At 45.9% G+C, this 24,831-nt stretch overlaps 1 pseudogene; it reads left to right on the top strand.

The window, feature by feature from the left end:
* Window positions 1-16,249: 16,249 nt before the first annotated feature.
* On the top strand, window positions 16,250-24,501 carry LOC147673603 (proto-oncogene Mas-like; annotated as a pseudogene).
* The last annotated feature ends 330 nt before the right edge of the window (window positions 24,502-24,831 follow it).

Raw genomic sequence — 24,831 nt, 5'->3', positions numbered from 1 at the left:
GAAGAGATAGAGAAGACGGTGAAGCGGGTCCGGGATCTGCAGGAGGAATGCAATACAGGGGGGAATGTAGATGCCGTTGGGCAGCTGCTACTGATGCAGCAGTCATATACTTCTCTGCTAACGGACGAGGCTCGCCAGCTGTGGTTGGCTACACAAAGTAGAATATATCAGTGGGGAGATAAATCCGGGACTTCGTGACGAGGTGGGGGATCCTGTGACGGCCCCGGCGGACTTGGCTGCCAGCTTTGCACAAAACTATGCAGCCCAATATGCCCCTAGGGAGTTTCTCCCAGCGGAGGATGTAGACAAATTCCTGGCGGACCTCCCGCCGCGGGCGCTTTCAGATGAGGGGCGTGATCGGCTGGAGCTCCCGCTATCGATGGAGGAGCTGGACGCGGCACTCGCGGGGAACTGAACACGGGTAAGGCCCCCGGGCCTAACGGATTCCCATGTGAATTCATGAAGACATTTCATCTCCAGCTGGGGATGCGCTACAGAAGGGTACTGGAGGCGGCCAGGGAGTGCGGTCGCCTTCCGGCGGACTGGCGACACGCTGAAATTGTGGTCTTCTGTAAGCCTGGGAGGCCTCCTGAACACCATGCCTCATATAGGCCAATATCGCTCCTAAATGTTGAAGCGAAAATACTGGCGAAAGCCCTGGCCAATCGCCTCCTGCCATACATTACAGATCTGGTACACCCAGACCAGGCTGGGTTTATGCCCCATAGGGTGACAAGGCACAATATCCGTCAAGCGCAGGTGGTGATGGAGGCGGCCCGAGGTGCCAGGATCCCGGCGGCGTTCCTCCTGGCTGACATTGATAGAGCCTTCGATTTGTTAAGTTGGGTCTATCTTCGTGCGCTCTTGTCTCGTCTGAACCTTGGACCCCATTTCCTTTCGTACCTACAGTTGCTATACACGGATCTGACGGCGTCAGTGAGGGTGGCGGGGGCGGTGTCCAGCCCCTTCCCTATCGGCCAAGGCAACCGACAGGGCTGCCCTCGCTCACCTTATTTATTCGCCCTGGCCATGGAGCCGCTGGCGGCATGGGTGCGAGTAGACGCGCAGATGAGAGGAGTTGAGTGGGAGTCGGGACCGTCCGATCGGATTGCACTCTACGCTGACGTCGTCCTTTTCTTCCTTACGGATATGAATAGGTCCGGGCCCAGAGTCCTTGAGATAATGCGGATATTCGGGAGGTTTCCGGCCTTCACTTGAACGTACGGAAATCCACTCTGTGGGTGCTGGGAGAGCACGGGGGCTGGGTTCCTGGGCGTCAGCGCTGCAAGAGGCGGCGGGCGGCATTAAGAATCTGGGCGTATTCCTGACGGATGTGCCTGGGGTCGCTTGGGCGCGCAATGTAATGCCGGTTTGGGACCGCGTACGGTCTGATATGAAAACATGGTCCAGAATGCCCTTGAATATCTATGGCCGGGCAGCCATATTTAAGATGATGGCTCTCCCGCGTCTCCTTTATCAGCTGCAAAATTATCCGTATCCCATTGCGCCACAGTGGTTCAGACAGGTGAATTCGCCGTTGAAGCAGTTTCTCTGGGCCGGAGGGGTGGCGAGAGTGGCACTCCGCACCTGTTTCCTCTACACGTATTGTGGGGGCCTGGCAACATCAGACATCTTATCCTATTATCAAGCGTCTCACCTACTGGTACTGAACGAATGGTGGTACGGGGACCGGGGCGACCCGGCCTATGCCCTTGAGAGATACATGATGGACCCGGACACGCTGCACACCATCTTATATTCAGCGGTTGCAAGGAAGAGGCTCCCAGTGGTTACCCAGGTGATTTTCCAGGTGTGGCGTGGAGCTCTACGCAGTATGGGGTGGTGGAATAAATTAACAAGAGAAACCCCACTGTGGCAAAATGGGCGGCTACCGGCACTGGCGTCCTTACAGGGATTCCGCGGCTGGGATGCAATCGGTATATCGGCGTTGGCCACGTCATGAAAGGCACGACCCTCAAATCTTCCAAGCATTGAGAGAAGAATACAATATGCCTCGAACCCAATTTTTTAAATACCTGCAACTCTGGCACGCCTTATCCCCCTCTTTGGTTGGTTTAGACTCATTGCCCGAATTTAGTCCCCTTGAGGCTAAGGTGTTTATGGGGGAATTGGAAAATAAGAAAATATCTAATATATATCAGACACTAATTACACATTGTTCTTCTCCACTAGACAAGCTGCGATCGGCGTGGGAGGGAGACATAGGTGCCTTGGAGGAGGAGGACTGGAGGGAGGCCCTGGAGGCTCCAAGATGGGCGGCAATTGCAGTGTGCCTGCGTTTTATTCAATTTAAGTATCTGCACAGAGCCTACTATACTAGGGATCGATTGTGGAGAGCTGGTCTGATTGCCTCCCCTGAGTGTCTGCGGTGTGGGCGTGTGGTGGGCACCTTCATACATACGGTGTGGGCGTGCGAGAAACTGACGAGGTTCTGGACTGGTGTGTGGAATTGCTTGTCTGAGGTATTTATCTGCTCACTGGCCCCCCGGTTCATGGGGAGCAGTGTCCTCTTTGTAAATCATCAACAACATAATACATTTGTTCTGAAAAAAATATAGCAGATTTTCTAAAGCAATATACCGTTATAACTGCTGGACCCCTCTGGTTGTGGGGATGTATAGGGCCTGTAAATTCTCCAAGAACAAGAGGTACCCAGAGCCAACAACCAAGCTACACCTTTTCAATAGTTTTTCATGTGCACCAATTATAAAGCAATTATATGGTAAAATATAAAGAATGAAAAAAGGCATGAAGGAAAACTTTGTATTTCTGAATTGTAGGAGCAGTGTTTGTTTGTGTATCTCTGGTTTTATGGGTACCCGTACTTCCATATGTTTCAGAGGACATTTTGTAAAATGTCTTCAGTGTTACACACCTTCTTTCATTTGATAGGCACAAACATAGGGCTATTCAATTGGTAATAACAAATGTTCTTTTATTATGTATTCACACATGTCGCCCAATAAAAGATGGACCCCACTTGTGTTGTTGGGCCTTGTGCCTGCCGCACAAAACACAGCAAAACATGACCTAGGAGACATCATCTTTCACCCTGCAGAATGCATGTGTTTTTTACAAGGTGGGTAGCTCTGAATTGTGAGCTCCAGCTCAGCAGGCACCTAGGGAAGCCTACCAAACCAGCATATCTTTGAAAACTAGACACCCAGGGAAGTCCAGGGTGGGGTGACTTGCATGGCTCTCATCAGGTTTTGTTACTCAGGATTCTGTGCAAAGCTCTAACTTTGGCTAAAAAACAACTTTTCCTTGCATTTTTGTGATTGAAAAGTCCTGTAATCTGCAGGCAGCCACAAACTTTCTACCACCAAGCGTTCCCCCAAGTCTCTCAAGAAAAACAGTGCCTCTCTTCCTTGGATAGGTCAAGTGCCTGCAGCTTGAAAGGGTGGCAAACGCAACATAGACACATTACATTTTTCCACTGAATAACAATGAGCGAGGAGAGGATGTGGCCTAACTGCTAGGGTAATCGATCTCAAATCTGGAGAACCGGGTTCGAGTAGCGGCAACAACTCTGAGCATCCTCTCATTCAGGGCAGTGTGGGTAGCTGTGGATTTTGGACCCCAGCTCAGCTGGCACCTAGGTAAAACTACCAAACCAGCACATGTTGGAAAACTAGACAACCAGGGGAGTCCGAGGAGGTGTGGCCTGGGTGGATCTCATAATGGTTTCTTACCCAGTACCCCCTGCAAACCTCAAATTTAGCTAAAAAGTCACATTTTCCTCAGATGTCTGCACAGGAAAGTTGTGGGATCACTGGGCCAGCACAAATTTCCCACCATCCAGCATTCCCCCAGGTCTCCCAATAAAAATGATAGCTCACTTGTGAGGGTGGGCCAAGTGCCCACAACAAGGAAAGCCCAGAAACAGATTGTGGAGACATCAAAATAATCTTTCACAAAACGAACTGGTTTTGCAAGGGGATTATTTCTCGGTTCACGTGTAAAGTGGTGTGGTGGGGCAACTTTAGCCTCAGAGGTTGATGTCCCACAAAGTCCTCTTTGGTCCAGCAGAAGTCCAGTTACAACTGGGCTACTTGTCTTGGGCCACAGCTAGTCCAGCTGATTCCTTTTGTGAGGTCTAGAGTCCATCTTTGGTGGCCAATGTGCTCTTTGGTGACTCTCATGGATCTGGCTGACTTGGATTCAACTTCTGAGCATTATGGAGTGGCCATCTTGACTACACAACAGCTGGCCAGAACGGGCTACTACAGCTCTTATCACCCGGGTGCTGGAACAGGGAGTCAGCTGACTGACTTTTGGAAATCACCTTTTCTGTCTGGGGCATATGACTCTTGCGGCTGTACTCTGCATGGTCTGGAGTTTGTGTAGGAGTTGTTTGGAGATTCCAATGTAAAGAGTGTTACCGTAGTCCAGCCTGCAGGTGATGAGTGCATGTGTGACAGCCTGTCTGGTATTCTGAGGCAACCATTTGAAGATATATATATATAGCAGCATGCATAGGATGTGGAAGCAAGAGGTGCACAGTGCATTGACTTGTGCTGTCGTCGAGAATGATCCCGATATTTCTTGCATGATCTGTGGTTGTAGGTGTTGGTCCTGGCTTTGACGACCTCTAGGCCAATGAGGACTTGTTGCTGAAGACCTGTACTTTCGTCTTGCCTGAATTGAGCTTGAGGCAATTGGTTTAGATCCAGTCTCCTACCATGGTCATGCATTGCCTTTTATGATTCTGTCTAAGTCACCATGATTGACTCCTTACTTTCACAATAGATTGAGATGTGCATTTTTAAATTGTGAATATCCACAACTAAAGTCTGGAGCTTCACAGCACCATTTGTTAGGTGAATACTTTTACAAGCTCCCAGGAGCAATGAAGGAAACACACCAGACACAGCAGTTAGTCAGAAACAAAATGAAATGTATTTGTAGGTACAAATGCCTACTGGCCAGTAAGGAGGCCGGTGCACACAATGGTGCTCTCAGTCTGCTTCTTCCCCGAGTGACTGGTCTTTGGGTCATATATGTGTTTGTAATACAATCCTAGAAAAACTGGAAAAAGACGCAAAGCCAATCATGGCCAACAGAGAAATGCATATGTACTGTGCTAAATATAATGCAGACATACAACATAAGCCAAAAATTAACAACTTGATGATCAAACTAACAAGGAAGTCAGGAAAAGCTAGATGCTGCTCTAAGATCTGAACAGCTGTTGAAGCTTGTCCAGGTAAGGTCAAATTGGAAACATCTGTAGCTCCGGGCATCTTGTTACAATGAGAAGTGAGATAGTTCGGGTGAGAGCTATATCTAAGTATGATATCGATGTAGCGCATACATATGAATATATATGGATATATATATTTTTTCCCCAATAGATGTAAGGGTTTAATGTTTTACAATTTAGACACAAATAATTATCAATGAAAGCACAGCACTGCATATGGCCAGTGAGGTTAAAAAAAGGCGACATTGGTACAATTTGGAATTCAGAAAGAAGCTTTGAAAATTGCACTGTGTGTGTGTCTGTCTGTCTGTCTGTCTGCTGGTGTTGGAAAGGAGTTTGGGAAATCATTTCTTTGGACATGGCCATTTTTTTGCAGTCTTTTTTTGAGGCACGAGAAAATAACAAGAAGAGGGAGGGAGAGGAGGAAGTGGATTCTGTCTCCCCTAGTAATCTTATTAAACAAAAAGTAATCCACTCTTACAGTGGTAGTGGTCCCTACAATGGTGGGGCGCACACAGTGTTGTATAAATACCCCTCACACACCAACAGGCCCCTTGGTGTCATGCTTCATCATCGGGGTCTTCGCACCCCTCTACGGCGCATCCCGTAGAGGGGTGCGAAGACCCCGATGATGAAGCATGACACCAAGGGGCCTGTTGGTGTGTGAGGGGTATTTATTTTGAGGCACACCTTTGATTCACAATGGTTTGTGCCTCAATGTGTTCTTTGCCTGTCCCTGCCTCCCGGTATGAAAGGTCACACCTGAAAATGAATGAATGAATATATTTTATTGGCATAGTTAATTAAAACCATTGCAGTACAAAATCAAAAAATAAAAATAAATCTGCATACTTGATAAAACCAGCGTATCATGATCACAATTTCTCAATTCGTTTTAAAATCGCAAAGATGCATCCTATTAAATTGGCTTTTGAAATAAATACAGTTTTGTTTAAAATATTGTCTAAAAACATTTAGGATTCAAGTTATGGCATTTTCTTTTCCACTGCCTTCATGCATCCTGTTAAATTGGCCTTGGAGATAGATGCAGTTTTGTTTTATAGTGTTGTCTAGAAACATTTAGGGTTCAAGTTTTGGCATTTTCTTTTCCACTGCCTTCATGAATTTCACAAAACTGCAATTCAACTGGGGGTCCTGAGATGCAAAGCAGGCAAGAACTGCTTTCTTTCGTGAGCGTATCCCTCGTTGATTAAAGTGATCTTTCAGCAGATGTTTTCGTTCATCCAACAATTTGTCACAGGAGCATAACAAGTGCAGCATATCCTCTGGCACTAAGCCACATAACCGGCAAAGGGAGCCTGCTTTGTCATTTAGCCAGTGTGAGAAGTGTCGGTTGCAGGGTAGCAGGCCCAATGTATACCTTAAAAACCTAATTTTAGCTGTTTTAACGTAACCCAAACCAAAGTAACTCTGTGCTGCTTGTGTTGAGTAAGAGTTCAGGGTCATCCAGCCATGTGATCTTTTTGAGAGGGCTGCCTTATCTTCAACCCATGAAAGATGTTTGATTGTTTTCTTGACCAGGTTTTTGAGCGTTGTATGGTTTGTTGGGGTATCCCAAAGATGCTTTAAGCCCGTATTTGCCAGGCTACTTTTAAGATACTTGGCTGCTGGTGAGGAAGGGTGTTGCTCTAGCTCCGTCCATAGATACTCATTTAGAGTTCCTTGTTTGAATTTCCTTACTTTGTCCCAGATAGTTATGCAGGCCCCGTGTCTTGCCAGGAGCTGTTGTTGGACACCGAACTCTAGCCTGATTTGCGCTGGGGAGGTTCGTTTGGGCAGGCTAAAAATAATTCTGTATGCAGCTATAATAGTGTTGTTAAGGGTCTTTGCGTCTCTGCCTCTCTGTACTTCACTCCCATAGGTGATTGTTGGCAGGAGTTTAGTACGAATTACTTGTACCAGAGGTAGAAGGGAGGGCCCAGAAAGTTTGCTGTTTAGTGTTTTTAAAGAGATTGACAGAGCAAGACCTTTACCTCTGATGCTCGTTTTCTGTACAGTAAACTGTCCGCTGTTGCCAATCTTTACTCCTAGGTATTTGTACACTGATTTGTCATCTATTCGTGCATTGTTCCTGTACCAGGACATCGATTTTTTCATGTTCTTACTAATAGTCATTGTCTGTGTTTTCTCCAAGTTTATAGTCAGTTCGTTTGCTTTCAGAATAGCCATGTGTTGTATTCACAAGGTGTTGTAGCCCTACCTTTGTGTGGCTTATTAAGACTATATCGTCTGCGTAGAGAAGACACAGTAATTGGAGCCCTCCCAGCTTGGAGCATGAGAGTTGCAGCTGTTTAGGATTGGTATAAGATCTCCTAAAAACAGATTAAATAGTGTGGGAGCCAAGACGCAACCCTTTGTTGGTTGGTATGCACCTTGACAGGAGTGATCCGTCACCCACCTTTATCTGAATCCAGGTCTCTGTATGAGGGTTAATCAGCAAGTCTAGCAGAGGCCTCGGTATACCCCAACCATTCAGTTTGGACCATAAAATTTTCCGATTTATATGGTCAAAGGGAGCCTTGTAGTCTATAAAACAGAAGTGGATGGGCATTTTGTTTGATTCAGCCTTGTCTATAACATACCCATAGTTAGAATATTGGTCATTGTCCCAACTGATTTGACGAAGCCTGTCTGGTTGACCGGAATTAAGGATTTCTCTGTGGCCCATGCCTGCAATTCCTCCAAGAGTATATCTGCAAAATATTTTGCCTCGTTGTGAATTAGGGCCACTAATCGGTAATTTTGGGGGAGAGACTTGTCCCCTGCCTTAAAAATTGGAGAAATTATAGAACCCTTCCAAGATCCTGGCAGGCTGTTAAAATATCTGATTTCCAAAAAAAGGGGTCCGAGTGCTGTTGACGAACCGTTCACACCTTGTTTCTAAAGAATGGGCGGAATTCCATTTGGTTCTGGGGCTCCCTCTCTTCTTCCTTTCTTGATTTGGCACTTGATGATGCTTTGTAAACTTGTCAGTTCGTCATTTAAAATTGGATTCTGACCATCTGGAATGCTAGTACACTTTTGGGGTGGCTGTGCTTTGTATTCGATGAGATTATCCATCACACTATCGGGTTTTAACCCCAGGTTGTTATCCATAACCAGATTAAAATGATTCCCAAGATAGCTTGCCCATGCTTTTTCTGTGATGTTGGAAGAGACTCCGTCATGCATCGGTCTTATGAAGGAGTTTATGGTTTTCCAAAATTTTGCCCCATCGCTCCGTTTGGTGTCAGAGTGTAGTCTTGCCCACATGTTATCCTCCACAGATCTATTGGCTTCCTATTTTAGTTTTTTCAGCGTTGCTTTTAGTTTCCGTAGTTGATCGTGCTTCCCTAGATCCATAGGGTTCTGCCGAAGTTCTCTCATCATATGATAAATTGATTTTTTTGTGTCCCTAATTTCCTCTATATACTCTTGCGTAAACTGTTCCATGCTGCTGCGGTCCAGTTTGACATATGTCTTAGGTCTTGTAGCGTGGATGGACATAGTTTTCGTGAATTGTTCCCATTTCGCAATTTCGCTGGATCCAGTACGAGCCCAGAAGTGCTGTTTTGCCCTTTCTATTATGGTTTCATCAGTTGCTGCTGAGTATTTGATTTTTGTATGGTTAATGGTATAGACTAAGCATGGGCGAATTTTGCGAATTTGCGATCCGCGAATTTGTGGATTTGCGAATTCGCAATCCGCAAAATTCGCGAATTTGTGCGAATTTGCGGATTTTTATATTTTTGTGTGTTCGCGGGGCGCTTTGTGTGTTCGCGGGTGTTCGCGGGGCGCTTTGCGTGTTCGCAGGTTTTTTTTTTGCCTGGTTAATCACTGCCACCCTCTCGTTTTTTATGCCCTTCTGCCCTCTGTACCACTCGTTTCTGTGCCCTTCTGCCCTCTGCCCCACTCATTTTTTGTCCCCTTCTGCCCTCTGTCCCACTTTTGTGCCCTTCTGCCCTCAGCCCCACTTAGAATGGCGCCGGCAAGCTGCCAGCGCCATTCTAAAATAGCTACAAAGAGCTTCAACAGGAAGCACTAATAGATAAAGTAAAGCAGATGCTCGAGTTGAAGGTCAAATTAAGTTACACAATCATTAATCACCCCAAGTTTGGAGTGATTATTAATTATTTAACTGAATTTGAGCTTCAACTCGAGCACCTGCTTTACTTTATCTATTAGAGCTTCCTGTTGAAGCTGACTTTTGTAACTATTTTAAAATGGCTCTGGCAGCTTGCGTGTGCCATTCTAAAAGAGTTACAAAAGTCAGCTTGAACCTTTGACCCAATCCGTTCCGCTCGCGGATTTTGCAGGAAATTCGTGAATCTCGCGGATTGTGAATTTACCGCAAATCCGCAAAATCCACGAGCGGAACGGATTTTCCGCCCATGCTTAGTATAGACCAATTCTTTTGGTGCTGCGGGTAACTCAAATTTAGGCTTCGCAATTTTCAGGGCAATTTCTTGGGGACAGTGATCACTGTCTGCTTTTTCACCTATCTGAAATGAGGTTGTATATTGAAAAAAAAGGTAATGAAATAAAAGTATAATCCAGTATAGTACTGATTATTGTCGAGTGAAATGTTGTGGCTGGAGGGCTGTCACCAGCAAACCTTCCATTTAGTGCTCTGACATTGAAATGTTCCAGATCTTCTAATATCTGTTTTCCTAATTTGGTATGTTTGGATGCTTGCGACTTCCCTTGTAATGGAATATCCCAAGTTGAATTTTGAGTTAGCATCTAATCATCTGACGAGATTCCGATGAGGTTGAGGTTAAAGTCCCCGGTGAGCACGAGGTTTATTGTTGGTCTTTCCCTTATGCACTCTTCCAGGAAGTTACATAATTCTTTGGCTGCCTTTGTTTTCTTTTTTGGATGGACATAGGCGTTGATAAAAGTAAAGTCAGTTTCAACATTTCCTGGTTTTAATTGCGACAAAAGAAAGTTTACTGCCAATGACGCTAAAGAAGATGGTCCAATTTCTTTGACTGTGAGGGCACTTGTAGCTAAAACGTAGGTTACTAGGCCGCCTTGGAGGTACCCATATTTGTCTGTCCGTTTTGCATTTGTGAAGAAACGCAAGTATCCCTGAAGGTGTGGGGGGTCTGCTACCCATGTCTCTTGTAGTGCCACAATATCAAAGGATCTTATATAGTCTACAACATCTGAGTCAGATATTTTAGTGGCTAGAACGTTAATATTCCACGAACATATGCGTAGTAGATTATGCTTGCTCTCTCTTAAGTTTGGGCCGGTTTGTCAATTGTTGTTGTTTATTGTTCTAGCAAACCATCTTAGATCTGCTAATCCAGTTGATGATGACTTATCATCTCCAATCCGTGGAGTAATGCCTGAATGTTGATCACTACTTGTTCCGCATATCCTCACCGGTCCTCTGAGAACCGAAATTCTGGGACTTTTAGCAGTATCCTGATCCTCCACCGTTACCACGGAATTAATATTTCCAGGTATCTTGGCTTTGTGTATGGGATTATTGTTATCCCCCAATTTTTAAATATTTCGGCCTCAGCTTGTATTTTCTGTGAGATTGCTGTAGTTGTGCAAGTTGCTTTTGTTTTTTCTCTGCCCATTCCGTCATCATCTATAAATTTGATTGAGACCAGATCAGAAGTTCTCACTTCTTCCAGAGAGGGGATATGAGATAACAGCCGTAGGATGTTCCTGTCAGATTATCACCCAACCTGCCCGACACTGCGGAAGCGAGGATAAGCCCAGTCCCCTGCCCTCACTCTGACCGCGTTTCGCTAAGCCTGTAACAGCGAACCTGCTATCTGAGCACAGGGAGAGAGTGGGAAAAACAAAAGGGATGGAAGACACAATGGGCCTTGTCCGGTATCTGGCTGATCAGTCTCACAATTGAATATTGACTGACTTCTGTGATCTGCACAGGGTGAAAAAAGACAAAAGCAAAACAACATAAATCCCGAATTGGTCAGTCTCCCCTAGAACATGCATCAACAGTGAACATTACAAACCAACACCGTATCCAGCTTACCGGTACTTTTCTGGTATCCGTCTTTTTCTCAGTCTTGTGATATGCAAGCAAACAGATAACATGTGCCAATATAAAAATAACAAGGACTCCCACCGTAGAACAAAAAGGGGAAAAAGTCAGACGACATAAAAAAAACCTTGAAAGTAACTAATGTCCAGCCAAATATCCTCTGACTTGAAAAACCCGATAAACTGTGGCCACTGAAAACAAAATTCCTAAAAACCGCTAGTAGAACGCTAGCTCCGTGAAAGCGTCCAAACTACACATAATGAGAGGAATAGGATACTCAAATCCAGGAAATACAGCGACAGGAATCCCCCACTGCTTCTGCACACGGCCGCGCACAGAAGGCTACTGGAGCCGTTGACGGGCGTCTTCCCACTTCGTGAGCACAAGGGAAAAAGAACAGTTCTTCAAAGAAGAATAACCAGGCCACAAGAATCAGCCCGAACACGGCATCGCAAGGCCTGCGGTCCCGCAGACGCTCGATGCCTCGAACAGGAAGGTGAAGGTAAGATCCAGAAATCACTCATGGATAAGGAAAGGAACCCACACTTGCCGATAATATGACCGGAAAAGAAACCAAGCAGGGAATCCCAGTACATGCTCCATTATAAATCACTCTGGTAGGGAGGAGCAATACCAGCTGACACAGTGTAGGATGATGCATGTAGGATGATGCATGTTCACAGAGAGGGGACAGGAGGACAAAAGGAGGTAGGAAAACCCGGCTAATTCCCAACAGTTACCTCTATTATGTGTGTTGTGTCTTCCTTTCGAGATGTAATTCGGATTGAACCATGTGGCGCTTGTCGCGTTCGTTTGTTCGTCTGTTCGTCTGTGCTCCTTGTCCCTTTGTTAATTTGGCTTAATGATATAGACTCAATTCCTCGTGTTACTGATGTTTTTGCCTGATTAGTGTCAGATTCTTCCACATCACTTGTTATTTGACCCGGTATATATTGATTTGGAACAGACAGTTTAGCAATTTGGTGGTTTTCTCCGAGCCAAGGGAGGTAGTACGTGTATTACGCGTTTTTTGCGGGTGCTAGTGTTTCTTCTCTCTGTTTAGCCAGTGTGTGTACGGATGGGGTCACTTGAGTAGTGGTGGCCAGTTTACTGTCCGTTATCACTTTGCACATTCCTAACATTTTAGACTCCAGGTTATTCCCAGACCTTTTTTGTGTTCTTGTTTTATTGTTTGAGTAGAATGAGAACAAGTCATCGTGTTACTCTTTGGGAGTCGATTCTGATCGGGTTCAGGAGATGCGCGGGGGGTTGGAGGCATATAATTGGCCTATCTCGGGGTGGGGCTTCTAGTTCTTCGCGCATGGTATTTCCAAATATATTCGTTTTCTCGATTGTTTGCCCTTTCCTGTTGGTGGTTTGGTTTAATGCTATTACCTCTGCAGGAATCCCAGCTATGCTAGTTCCTCCCTCGGGTTGGAGTGTGGTTTGGTTTAATGATATTACCTCTGCAGTAGTCCCTGCTGTGCTAGTGCCTCCCTCGGGTTGGAGTGTGCATTGTTCTACAACAGGGGTCCTCCGAAAGAGATACATAAATCCTTCACGGTTAAAATTTGTTTTTTGTTTTCTGCCTTTACGTTTTTTTGCTCGTCTTTGTTTAGCGTTCATTTTTTTGTCTGTGTTGACTTCTACCAAGGCTTCGGGGAGTAGAGCACCTAACGTTCCAGTTTCCCTGGCCTCTGTTCTTTTAGTTGTGTGGGATAGGCTGTCTTTAGTTTTGGAGTGTCCTTGTTTGTTAATTTCCAGTATTTCTGTGTTCCTTGAGACTTTTGTTTCTTTTCCTTGTTTGTTAGTGTCCAGTATTTCTGTATTCCTGAGACTTTTGTTTATTTTCCCAAAAGTTAATCAGAAGGTTGGATTTGTAGGCACTGTGGAGGCCTTTTGAGTTGTATGCACAGATCTCTCAGTATGGCTGTAAGTGAAGACAATTTATCAATAATTGGGCCGCATCCACATCCACCTCTGTCACTCCTATTTACGTCATGCGATATCAAGCTTGTTTTGAAGAAGTGTATTTAATGTGCCTAGCTTCCCATCGATGGCAACCACAAAGACAGCCAATGTGTCTAATAGCGTTAATTGAGTGTCCATCTTGTCCGATTGGTAATGTAGGGCCTCTACCAGGAGTTGCATTGTTTTTAACAGACTAGGCCAGGCACTTTCGTGCTTTGTATATTTTGGTATTTCCTCCTGGCTTCCTGGAGTTGTTGTAACGTTTTGATCTCTCTTAGTCACACCCACCCCCTCCACCTGTTGTTCCCGGATGCCTTCAGTTGACTTGATCAGTGTATTTGCAGTCAGCCCGCTTCTGCTCTTGTCTTGGGAGTATGCAGCTATGAGATCTTCCCACTCTTCCTTTCCCAGGTATGAGGATATTTCTATCACCTCTGAAGAAGGAGTTGGTGGCCTGTCTGCTTTGTCTGTCTTTCTTTCTGACCTCGGCATTGTGTTGTAGTCGGTCCCTGGTGCGTAAGGTGGTGTGACTAGAGCTGCCGAAGAGAGTTCTTTTCCTTTCTGGTGCTCCTTTGTGCTCACATCCTTATTTTTGGTATCACAGGAGTGCTTTATTGCCTCTTGACTTCTTTATTCACAGATCATTAGTGTATCGGTTGCGATGCACGTGCTGATTGTGTTTTCCTCACAAAGTGGTCTGCTGATCCCAGCAGTAACACAGATGTCTGTTTGACTCTCTTCTAATTTGTCTTCAGACATCTCTTTTGCATCGTTGGGCCTGTGTACTTGAATTAGGTTGGTTTCTATTACAACTTTTTCCCAACTTTTTTTGCAATGGTACTAGTGGTTCTAGTATCCTGGGCCGTCCAACTTTTGTTATGCTGAGGGGTTGATATATTTTTGCTGTGAGCTTCTAGCTGTCGGGCTAGGACTTTCCTTGATGTTGCTGTTACTCTGTACGCCAATAAACTGTAACGGCTGAAATGGTTCGAGAGGTGGCTGAAGGCCCGGCATTTCATTGGTATTTGAAAGTAAAGTGTCCCCCGCGTTTTCAAGAAGCTGAACTTTGTGTAAATTTTTGGCTGGAACAAGGTTTGGCAGTTTTTTGTTTTGTTGTTCTTTTCTGTTTGTAATATTTGCTCGCTTCTTGAGCTGTTTATCTCTGATTTATCTGTTGTTATGTCAATTAAGGAGCAGTCGCTCTGTGTTGCTGGCCTGGTTCTAGATGGTGGTTCGTCCCTGGACCCATCAAGTGTGTTGGAGGTTCGTTTGCATTTTTTTATGCCTCCTTTACTCGTCGGACCTCCTCGTACGCGTCCTGACCTCATGCTGCACTAGGCAGGCCTAGTTATCAGTGGCAGTTACTTTAGAAGGGAAAAGAACCCTTGAAACGTGCAAGTGCCAGCGGTGGTTTAGCCAACACGAAAGATCCTCGTGGCTGGTCTCGACTGAGCTGAGCTCTCACAGCTGGGCAGAGGTTCACAACCCCAGAACCAAAACCCCATGGTCCCTGGGTGACTCTCTTAGCCCTTTGACGGTCACAGCCCTACGTCGATGTGCCCACTTCAACGTGGCCCTCCCCAAGCAGTCCGCACTTCGCAGTTCACCGACCACTAGGGCCACAACGGAAGACAAGGTGCTTGACACACTAGAGGCCTCTATGTTAGACCTGGCAAAACCTCTGCCAGTGGCGGTTATGCCTCTTTGCGCTTACCGTTTGCTTCTGCTACCGCTGCTGCTCTCAAAGATCACAGTAGCCACAGTGTCCTAGGGGTCCCGCAGGCAATATCCCTTGTTGCTTTGAGGCAGGGAGCGGGTGCTGAGAAGCAGAGGGAAGAATTAGCTTGGCTGCCAACTGCCAGCTGCTGGTCCAACCCAACTCAATCCACTGCTGCAGTGGATGCTGACCCGGCCCCTGCAGCTCCAGCCCCCGGTGTCCGTTGCTGATCTCACCTGTCCTGTCCTCTGCTCGCTCCCTCACGCCGCGGCTGCTCAGTTCAGCCTGTTTGCCGGCTCACACAGCCGCTACGCTTGCCTCACTTGCTCTGCTGTGCTCCACACCGTCAGCGGTAAAAGCAAAATAGCGAGACCCTCAAGTTAGAGCGGCCCCCGGCAGCACTTTGTTCTTTACTGTTTGCTGGGCAAGCTGAGTGGAGCAGAGAGTAGAGAGTAGCGGTGCGGCGGTGTGACGCCCTTCTGGTGCTCTCGCTCAAACTCGTCCGCCAAGCTCTGCGGGATGTAGAAGCCAGTGAATGTCAGTATGGTGCAGCCTTCTAGGTAGTTCCACCTGTCATTGCGTGTGAACAAGAGTTTCAAAATAGCTCACTCTGTGTAAATCCGAAAAATAATGGTGGATAAACAGCCCGGACGTATTTCCTCAATGAATGGAAAGCTTAACAGCGCCGCACTATCAGCCGTCCGTGTACCGTCACTATGTCTGGAAACGTAAAAATGGGAAGACGCAGTCCCCTCAGTGAAAAACAATCTCCCATATATGCACTAACTATGGGCCAGATGTAGGTAATTTCCATTTACCGAATGGAAAATACCGACTCACACCGAATCGGTATTCCCCAGTCGGAAAATGGTATGTAGGTAAAAAATCGTTAAAAGTTACCGACTCGGTATGACCCGGTAAGCCAAATCGTAATTTACCGAATCGGAAATGTCCGATTCGGTAAAATCCGATTCGGTGAAACCCAAGCTAACCCATGGCCCACATTGCCCATAGGAATCAACGGGAATCACCGAATCGGAAAAATCCGACTCGGATTACACCGACTCGGATTTTACCGATTCGGTAAATACCGATTTGGGAGTTTGAAATCTGCCATGTGAGCCTGTCAACCAATCAGGGAGAGCCCACACCCACCCCAGCCAAGGCCCTGTGAATCCAACCAATGAGAGAGAGGCACCACACCCCAGTACCTGGGAGTGGCCACACCCATGCAGGTGGAAACCAACTGTACAAACAAATCTGCAGAGGAGAGAGGAGCACAGCATTCACAGGCCAGCAGACTGAGAGAATGGAGGCACAGGAAGGTCAGAAGGATGCTGTTGAGAGGAAAAGGAAGGAGAAGTTCAGCCAAGAGGAACTACAGGTGACTGTGGATGAGATTGTCACCCACTACAGCCAAATATTTGGGAGGCAGTCTCTGCATGTTGCAGAGACTGTGAAGCGCAACATATGGCTAGCTATCCAGGGCAAAGTGAATGCCATAGGAGACACCCACCGGGACATTGAGGACATCAAGAAACGGTGGTATGACCTGCGTATAGTCACCAAGAAAAAGATAGCAGGACAGAAGAAGGATGCCGGTCTGACAGGAGGTGGCAGGGCCAAAGCCCCAAAACTCACACCAATAGAGGAGCAAGTTGCATCCACCATGGAGTCTGAATGCATCCACGGGATTGGAGACCTGGATAGCACCGCTAAATCAGCCAAAAAACAAGGTAAGAGGCATGTACCCACATGCACCCCCACCCATCCCAACCCTGCACACCACTGTGTACACACATGACACAGCAGGAGAGGCCAGAAATACTTGCAGCAATGCATCCTGGTAGACGTAGTCATGTACACACAGAAGCAAAGTACAGCACACATGACTCAGCAAGGCATGCCACACACACCCCCATACAAGCAATGTGGACTGTGCAAAGGTGTGCATTACATTTAATTAAGAAAAACACACAGACAAACTACAACATTGACACTATGTCAATTTCATTCCACAGGAGAGTCGTCACGCAGTTCTGCACCGCCGAGGGAGGAGAGGGCACCACCATCTAAAAAAAGGGAAAAAGAAAAAAGGAAACATCGTCACAGCGCAGGAGAAGGTGGAGACGACACTACCCAGGACCCCTCAACACCAGACCCACCCACTACACCAATCCCAATGTCCCCTCTGTTGTTTGGGTCTCCAAACCTCACAAATACGCCCATGCCGGTAGGGGGAAGTAGCCAGGCGGAGCCCCCGCAGAGGATCCTGCAGACCTCTGAGTCAGAGGATGAGGAAGATGTTCCCCAGAAGAGAGCACCAGTGCCTGACAGGCCAAGAACAACTATGTCTGCTGGCTCTGCGCGCACTACTGTCCTTGGCAGGAGGGCACGTGATGGTGGGGAGGGCCAGGATGGTGAGAGCGTGTTTTGTGGGCTGGAGGGCACGATGGTGAAGGTCCAACGGCAGCACGCCAAATCGCTGCAAGCCATGCAGCGCCAGGTGCGCGGTTTGAGCGCAACAATGTCCAACATGGACAAGGGCATTACCTAAATGGCTAGTAGCATGGACCTGATTGCACAGGGGATCTCAGACATTTCAACCTACATGGGGGTCCTCTCGGACAAGCTTGATAGGGAACATCTCCAGCGTGCAAGGGAACGGCAGTACATGCGCGACCAGACCAAGGCCATGAACAGGTTTGCTGCCAACACAGCTCTCCTCTGTAGACGCTCCATTGCTATGCAGAAGGCTATAGAGCACTGCTGCACTAACTTAACCCGGGGCATGGGCAGAGTTACCTCTGCAATGGAGCAGATGTTGACCTCAAACGTAGGTCATGCTGGTGACACGGGTGTGGAGGAGACTGAGGGGTCAACCAGCAGGAGTGGCTCCAGTACACCTGTCCAGGAGGTGCGCAGGAGTGGCAGGCACAGCCATGGTGAGTCAGGCACCATCAGGGAACCTGAAGGACAGGCACCTATGTCCCGCAATGTGGTGCGAGGACGCAAGCACTGAACTATGCAGGGGACTGACTCTGATGCACACAGTGAGAGCAACTGAGTATGTGCAGCCAGTGACATTCACGTACTGTCTTGTGACCATCAAGGAGTAGTGAGGAATAAACTACTCATGTCTGGAAGTATACCTGTGTGTATGTCATACCTTACCTAGAAATAGCGTTGTGTAATTTCACTCCGTCTCAATCTGCCATCTACTGCGGCTGGCCCTGTAGCCTGGGGATCAGCATGTTCTTGGTCCTCATCTATGTTCTCACGATGTGTCAACTCCACCTCTGTGCCTTTTTTGGTAGCAAGATTGTGCAATATGGCACAGGTCACTATTATTTTGCAACACAGGAGGGGGGTGTACTGTCGCGCACCTCCACTTTTGTGGAGGCAACGGAACCTGCTCTTCAGGAGTCCAAAGGTTCTCTCCACAACATTGCGGGTGGACCTGTGAGCAACATTGTATCGCCTTTCTGCTCTGTTGGTTGGGTTCAGGTACGGTGTCAGCACAAAGGAACGCAGTGCATATGCACTATCACCTGGGAGAGAACTAGAGGTACATGGGTTTCATACACATTTCACATGGAGCAGAAATACATTTCAGGGTGTGTGCTACATATTTACCTAGCAGATAACCATCTCCAAAATCACCATTCTGAAGCCGTCTATATATTCCACTGTTCTGGAATATGTAGGAGTCGTGCGTGCTCCCAGGAAATTTAGCTACTATGTCGGTGATGATGTTCCCTGCATTGCATATCACCTGCACGTTGATGGAGTGCGTAGACTTACGGTTTCTGTATATGTGTTCCGTGGCTGCAGATGGGCATAGGGGAATGTGGGTGCCATCGATGCAGCCTATCACATGTGGGAAGTGAGCCAGTCCATAGAAGTCTGTTTTAGTATTGGCAAGTTCCGCAGGTGTGTCAGGGAACTGTATGTAGTCTCCCATTCTCTGAGTCATGACATCCAGGAACTTCCGGAAGAATCGGGACAGACAGCTCTGGAATACTCCTCCTACTGCAGCTATCACACTCTGGTAGCTCCCAGAGGCAAGCAGGTGTATGCTGCACAGCACCTGGACATGGGGAGGTATGGCGTGGGCCCTGGGTGTTGGATGATCCAGGTATGGGTGGAGGTCCCTTATTAAGTCCATGATGGTATTGGGGTGCAGCCTATACCTCTGGAGTATCTCAGGCTCAGTCAATTGGAACAGAGTGATCCTTTGCCTGTACACCTGCTCCTCCCTTTGCCATACCCTCAGTCCTGCAGCCTGTAGCCTTCGCCTCCTCGCTATCACATAGAGTGCAGCCATCTTGACAGGAGGGTTGCATTTTGGTAGCCTTTTTATAGCATCCACATGGTTACCACCACCTTTCAGTCCATGGTAAAATCCGACTCAGAAATACCGAATTTGGATGAATTCGGTATTTTTTCCCTTTCCTACATCTCGATGGCCATGTTTTCCGATTCCTTAGTTTCCGATTCGGTGTATACCGAGTCGGTATTCATCCGATCGGTGAATTCCGACTCGTTAAATATCGAATCGGTTATTTCCGAGTCGGCATTTTACCGCTTCAAATTTACCGATTCGTTTTTTTTGGGGCACCTACATCTCATTCTCGCAATACCGCTCGGTAACGGCCGATTTTACCGATTTTGGCCCGTTACCGACCGGTATTGGCCGACCTACATCTGGCCCTATGTTCCTTAACCCAACGCTCTGTGTACAAAATTTGTTTCACGCCTGAGAGTCCAAATTAAACAAGCACTGGCATAGCCAATAGGTCTCGCCTTTGGGTCCCTATAAGTGTTCATCAGAGCTCGCAGCTTAATAGTCCTCGATTTCCAACTCTAAATTGTAAAAGTCGATAAACTACAAAGATTCATTATTAATCTTGATAAAATTACAATTTCTTGGCCAATAAAGGCAAGTCTATTCCTTTTTCATTAATTAAAAAAAAAATTGTTAGCAGTGTAATATCGGAGTACGTATTCTACGGTATATGTTGTATGTAGTGATACCTTAAATTTGAACAGCAAAGTGATTCTTTTGAGAGTCTTCAGTAGATAAATACAAAAATCGTGACTGCTATTTTACTGGCACAATGGAAAGAAAAACAACTACAACGGGGCTTGGAATAAAGCTACACCGAGACAGGCAACACACTGACCATGGGAATGACACCCATGCACACAGAAACACCACTATTCCCATAAACCCAAAACTGGTACAGAAAAACTCAGCAAGATGCCAAACACGTTCAGATCAAGTCAGAAAATACACTTAGCAAGGGTCAGGAGACACTCCTGTAGGAACATTTACACCGGGACAGTAAATACATGGAGTCGGAGACTAGTGCTGAGGAAGAGAACACCACCAATACAGGCAAATACACTAATGCTACGACAACGCTACAATTCCATTGCAAGGGTGAGCAAGACAGACATTTGAGCCCCTGGCAATGGCAACTGGGGAAGTGACATAAAAACAAACTTTATGAGTTTCCAAAGCTATATTATATAACAACCATCTGTCAATGGTTGGTCTTCTGGACGCTGCTAGTGCCACTCCTTGTGTGGTTCTTAATATTTTGAAATATTTTCAATATCATCAATGTTAATAAAGATGCGGAAGTGTACAATTTCCTTCTAACACTTTGCGTCTGCCAATTTCTTTACATAACTTCTGATGACAATTTACGAAAATACAGTGTTTCACCATTTTCAAATCCACAGCACCGCTGTCCTTTGGGACACTTGTTTCTATCAATAATCGAATAAGAAACATACCTCGGGTGCATCTGCGCATGCAGGTCTGTTTCCCACGCGCATCCGACTGACTACAACATATTCCACTCTCTGTTTGGGAATCTTGTCTAACATGGGGGAAGATAAATTTTTCTTTAGCCACTTACAATTGCTCAAAGCAAAGAAAGCTCAAGTTTTGGGGTGAAATCGAATTTTATTTTTAACTTTTTTGACAATATTTAATCATTACGCACTTTGCAAGACAAGTGGGAGCGGCGTAAATAAAAAGAACACGCTGAATGTAAGTAATGTACTTACAACAGCGGGTGTTCTGTAAAATGCGCATGTTTTTCACTGATATATAAGTCACACCCAAGATAGGCATACCTTGGGGAGGGTGCCACAGCATTCAAAGAGTACATTCGCAGAGTGCTAATTTTGTGCACATTCTAAAACTCCTGCAGTGTCTTTTCCACGTGTAATTCTGGTTTGAACTTACACCTATAGGATCGGAACCCGGGAAACTGCGCAGAAAGATGAATTTTTACCGCGGGTATAATAGGAAAACGTTGTGAAAAATGTTTTCAGCTGAAGTAAAAGTTAAAGTTTTGGGTGATGCATTGTGAATAGATGTTCGCACAGCATAGACGCAGTCCGAGGGCACTCAAGGCAACAAGCACGCGAGCGGTGCGTGCACGCACTCCACAGCGAGCGATCTGTTTTCAATTATTGCACCTGTGTCTGGTCACGATAATTGAAAACAGATGTGGGTTGTGCGGGTAATTTCAAGCAATAGGCCGAGGGCGGAGCAAAGGTGGGACATGCACCCGCCTTTGCCCAATTGCGTGCTGTCTTTATTTGAAAGACGCACGCAAAGTCCATTAGCCTGTGAGGAAGCAAAAAAACACACATACTAGCGTGTGGTGAGCTGGGGAGCTTTCTGAAGCCCCTTACTAAAAGTGGAGCAAGCAGCGCATGCGCGCTGCTCTAGGCTCAACCTAAAAATTGCCCTTTCGGAGGACGGACCCTTCCGTCCTCAACATGTGCTTACATCATGTAAGAGGGTGGAGGGCAAGGGGACTTCTGCGTCTCCACCGTTGTGGTTAATGAGTCAATGTGCAAGAACAAGTTGGTGCTGAGGAAATGTTGCTATGAATGCAGTCACAGTTCAAGCTGCACTTGGGCCGCTGGTCTGGCAGGCTGCACAATGCATGGCATGCTTGCGAATATGAGATCAGCATATTGGAGTAAGTCAGTTGCCACTGTGCACTTTCCAAGCTTCATACAGCAGATGCGAATGTGACTGCTTTTAACCTAGATTCCATAAATAATGGGAGTGGTCACTCAAACTTCCATTAACATTGCCACTGAAAGCTCAGCATACGGAGATTATGAAGATAACAAAAACGTGCTAGCACAAAACCACATCAGGTGGTTGTTTGATTCAAACACATCTTTACTTATGCATGAGGTTTATTTTACTCAATAATCATGACCTCAGTACCCCGGGATCAATAGGGGATCCTAGTTCAATCAGTATCAATATGGACGTATCAATTCTTTGTCTAAAGAAACTATTGGAAGCCCATATTAGATACCTCTGGACCCGTTATACATTCCAGTACTAAGAGCACTTTCTGTGAATGTAATACTCTGGTCTTGGAAAATCTTGGATTGGTGAAGATGCAATTTTAGCCTAGTTCATGTATAAATTTTGCGTTATCACAATGTAAATTTGATTTATCTTTCCATATTTCACACGTTTTTCAAATATTTTTCACTGTATATCCATCGAGTTGAATGTGGATTGTCCTTTCTTTTATCGCACCAAATGTGAACGTTTGAAAAACTTTTGTGTTCAATCATTACTAAAACAAATTTGAGGTCATGATTATTGGGTAAAATGTACCTCATGCATAAGTAAAGATGTGTATAAATCTAACAACCACCTGATGTTGTTTTGTGTTTACAATTGTCTAAGGCCCAAGGTGGTTGTAGGTAAGGGCCAACCCCCAGAATTCACACAGTGGTTACAGGTAAAGCACTAACAGAGATCATCTTTACGTTCTTCATTAGATAGCCATGTACGTATGATCCAGTGACCAGATTTCTGACCTAAAAAATTGAATTTAGTTCAGAATCATAAAACAGATTTATTAATTCGGTACTAAGTGCAACACAAACAGGAAGTACATTGTAGGTTAAAAGGGGGATAATATTTACTAGCAATGCTCCTAGAGCACCAACCAGATTCATGCATGGTGTTTGCTGATCTCTGGTGTTATCTCTCTTCATATTTTTCCAGGTCAATGAAGATGACTGCAATCCATGGAGGTTCCAACTTGGAAGATTATCCTACTGTCTTCATGATGACTCCAGATACAGACATTTACTATGATAATGACATGGAAAGTGACTTTAATTATCTATATTTATATTTGATGGCGCTCCTGTCTATACCCGTGGTCATTTCTGTCTTTGGCCTGGCTGGGAATGGATTGGTCCTCTGGATTTTGAGGTCTCGAAATTCTCGGAACTCCTTCACCATATACATCTTGAACCTGGCCATCGCAGATTGCATAGTTCTTGTCTTCCTGTAATTTTTTTCATATTTTTCTTGATGCAAATGAATGTTATGTTATGTTATGTTATGTTATGTTATGTGGTTTTTATTTGGCGCACAGATGCTCCAGCTAAGGAGCGTCCTGGCGCCCGACAAGGCAGCTACACAACACAACTAGATAAAACAACACAAGCAAATAACTAAGGGAATAAAAACGTTTTCAAAGCGCGACGAAAAGAAAGCAAATCGCTCATAGCGCGAATTGCCGGGGGTAAGGAGTTCCACAAAGCAGCGGCCCGCACTCGGAATGAGCGTCCACCGGCCCTGCTTCGCTTAAAGCGCGGCACCACGGCCAATTCGAGGTCTGCCGATCTCAAGGGTCGTGCTGGGATGTAATTGGCCATGAGGGTCGTAAGGATCGTTGCCGGGGACCCCTTCAAGATCTTATAGGCGACGCAGAGGACCTTAAACTGAATCCGCTGCGCCACCGGAAGCCAGTGCAGCGCTCGTATGGTGCTGGAGGTAGGACAGAATCTTGGGAGGCCTACCACCGCTCTCGCTGCGGCGTTCTGGATCCTTTGCAGGCGCCCGATCTCAGCTACGTTCAGCCCGGCCAGCAGGGAACTCGCATAATCCAGCCTGGAGATGACGGTAGCTTGGATCATGAGTTGCCGAGTGGGGGCATCGAAGAACTTTAGCACGGAATGATTGTTGGTGACATTTCCTATATGGGTGTTTTACAAATAGGTTATTTCGGGTATGGCACCAAAGTCTTTTGGTTGACGCGAATTGCGAGGATTGGACAGAACTTGACATAATTGTGGCTGTATTTCATTTTTGCATCTTTCTACCCTTGATGCTTCTGTCAAAACGTGTTGCTGCTCATCACTATCTGGAAGAATCCACAAAAGTGTCACCCACCAAGACTCGTACTCATCCTCTCAACAGTTCTTGCATTCCTTGTCCTCTCTTCACCGTATGCTGTGTTTGATTTTCTTTCTCTCTTTATCAATCTCAGTGTACAAGTCTCCCATGCTGCCATTTTCTTCCACAGCTTCTGCATTACCAGCAGTCTCAACCCCATCATCTACTTTCTAGTTGGCGGCATCAGGCGACATGGGCGTAGGAGCTCTTTAAAGGGGGCCCTACGGAATGCATTCCAAGAAGAGACTGAATCATTGCATGATGATGATGGTGCCTCGTACCGACGGCAGAGTTTCAGAACAAGCTCATGACATTTTTAAAATCCATATGTTCTATTTGTTGTTCAAAATAATGAAGTAAATATAAAAATTATATCAATTTGTTAAGAAAATCACTGTTTTGAAATATACTGGTGACTATACGAATTTGCACTTTATAAAACTGCACTTGTAGGATTTCGAGACAATCTGGTTTTTGTTTGTGTTTTTATAAGGGTTTTGAATAAATAATTGAAACTTGAGTACGTTATTGATCATTGAGTAATTATTGTTACACAACGCAGCAACTTGTAATTTCATCTAAAAGGTTTTGCCATTTCTCTTTTTAGTGACACTATTAGTAGTTTTTGGCCTGTGATACCA

This window comes from Lissotriton vulgaris, chromosome 12 (genome assembly GCF_964263255.1).
Source record: "Lissotriton vulgaris chromosome 12, aLisVul1.2, whole genome shotgun sequence".
NCBI classification, from domain to species: domain Eukaryota; kingdom Metazoa; phylum Chordata; class Amphibia; order Caudata; family Salamandridae; genus Lissotriton; species Lissotriton vulgaris.
Note: the sequence above shows the minus strand (reverse complement) of the source record. Positions and strands in the feature narration are given on the sequence as shown.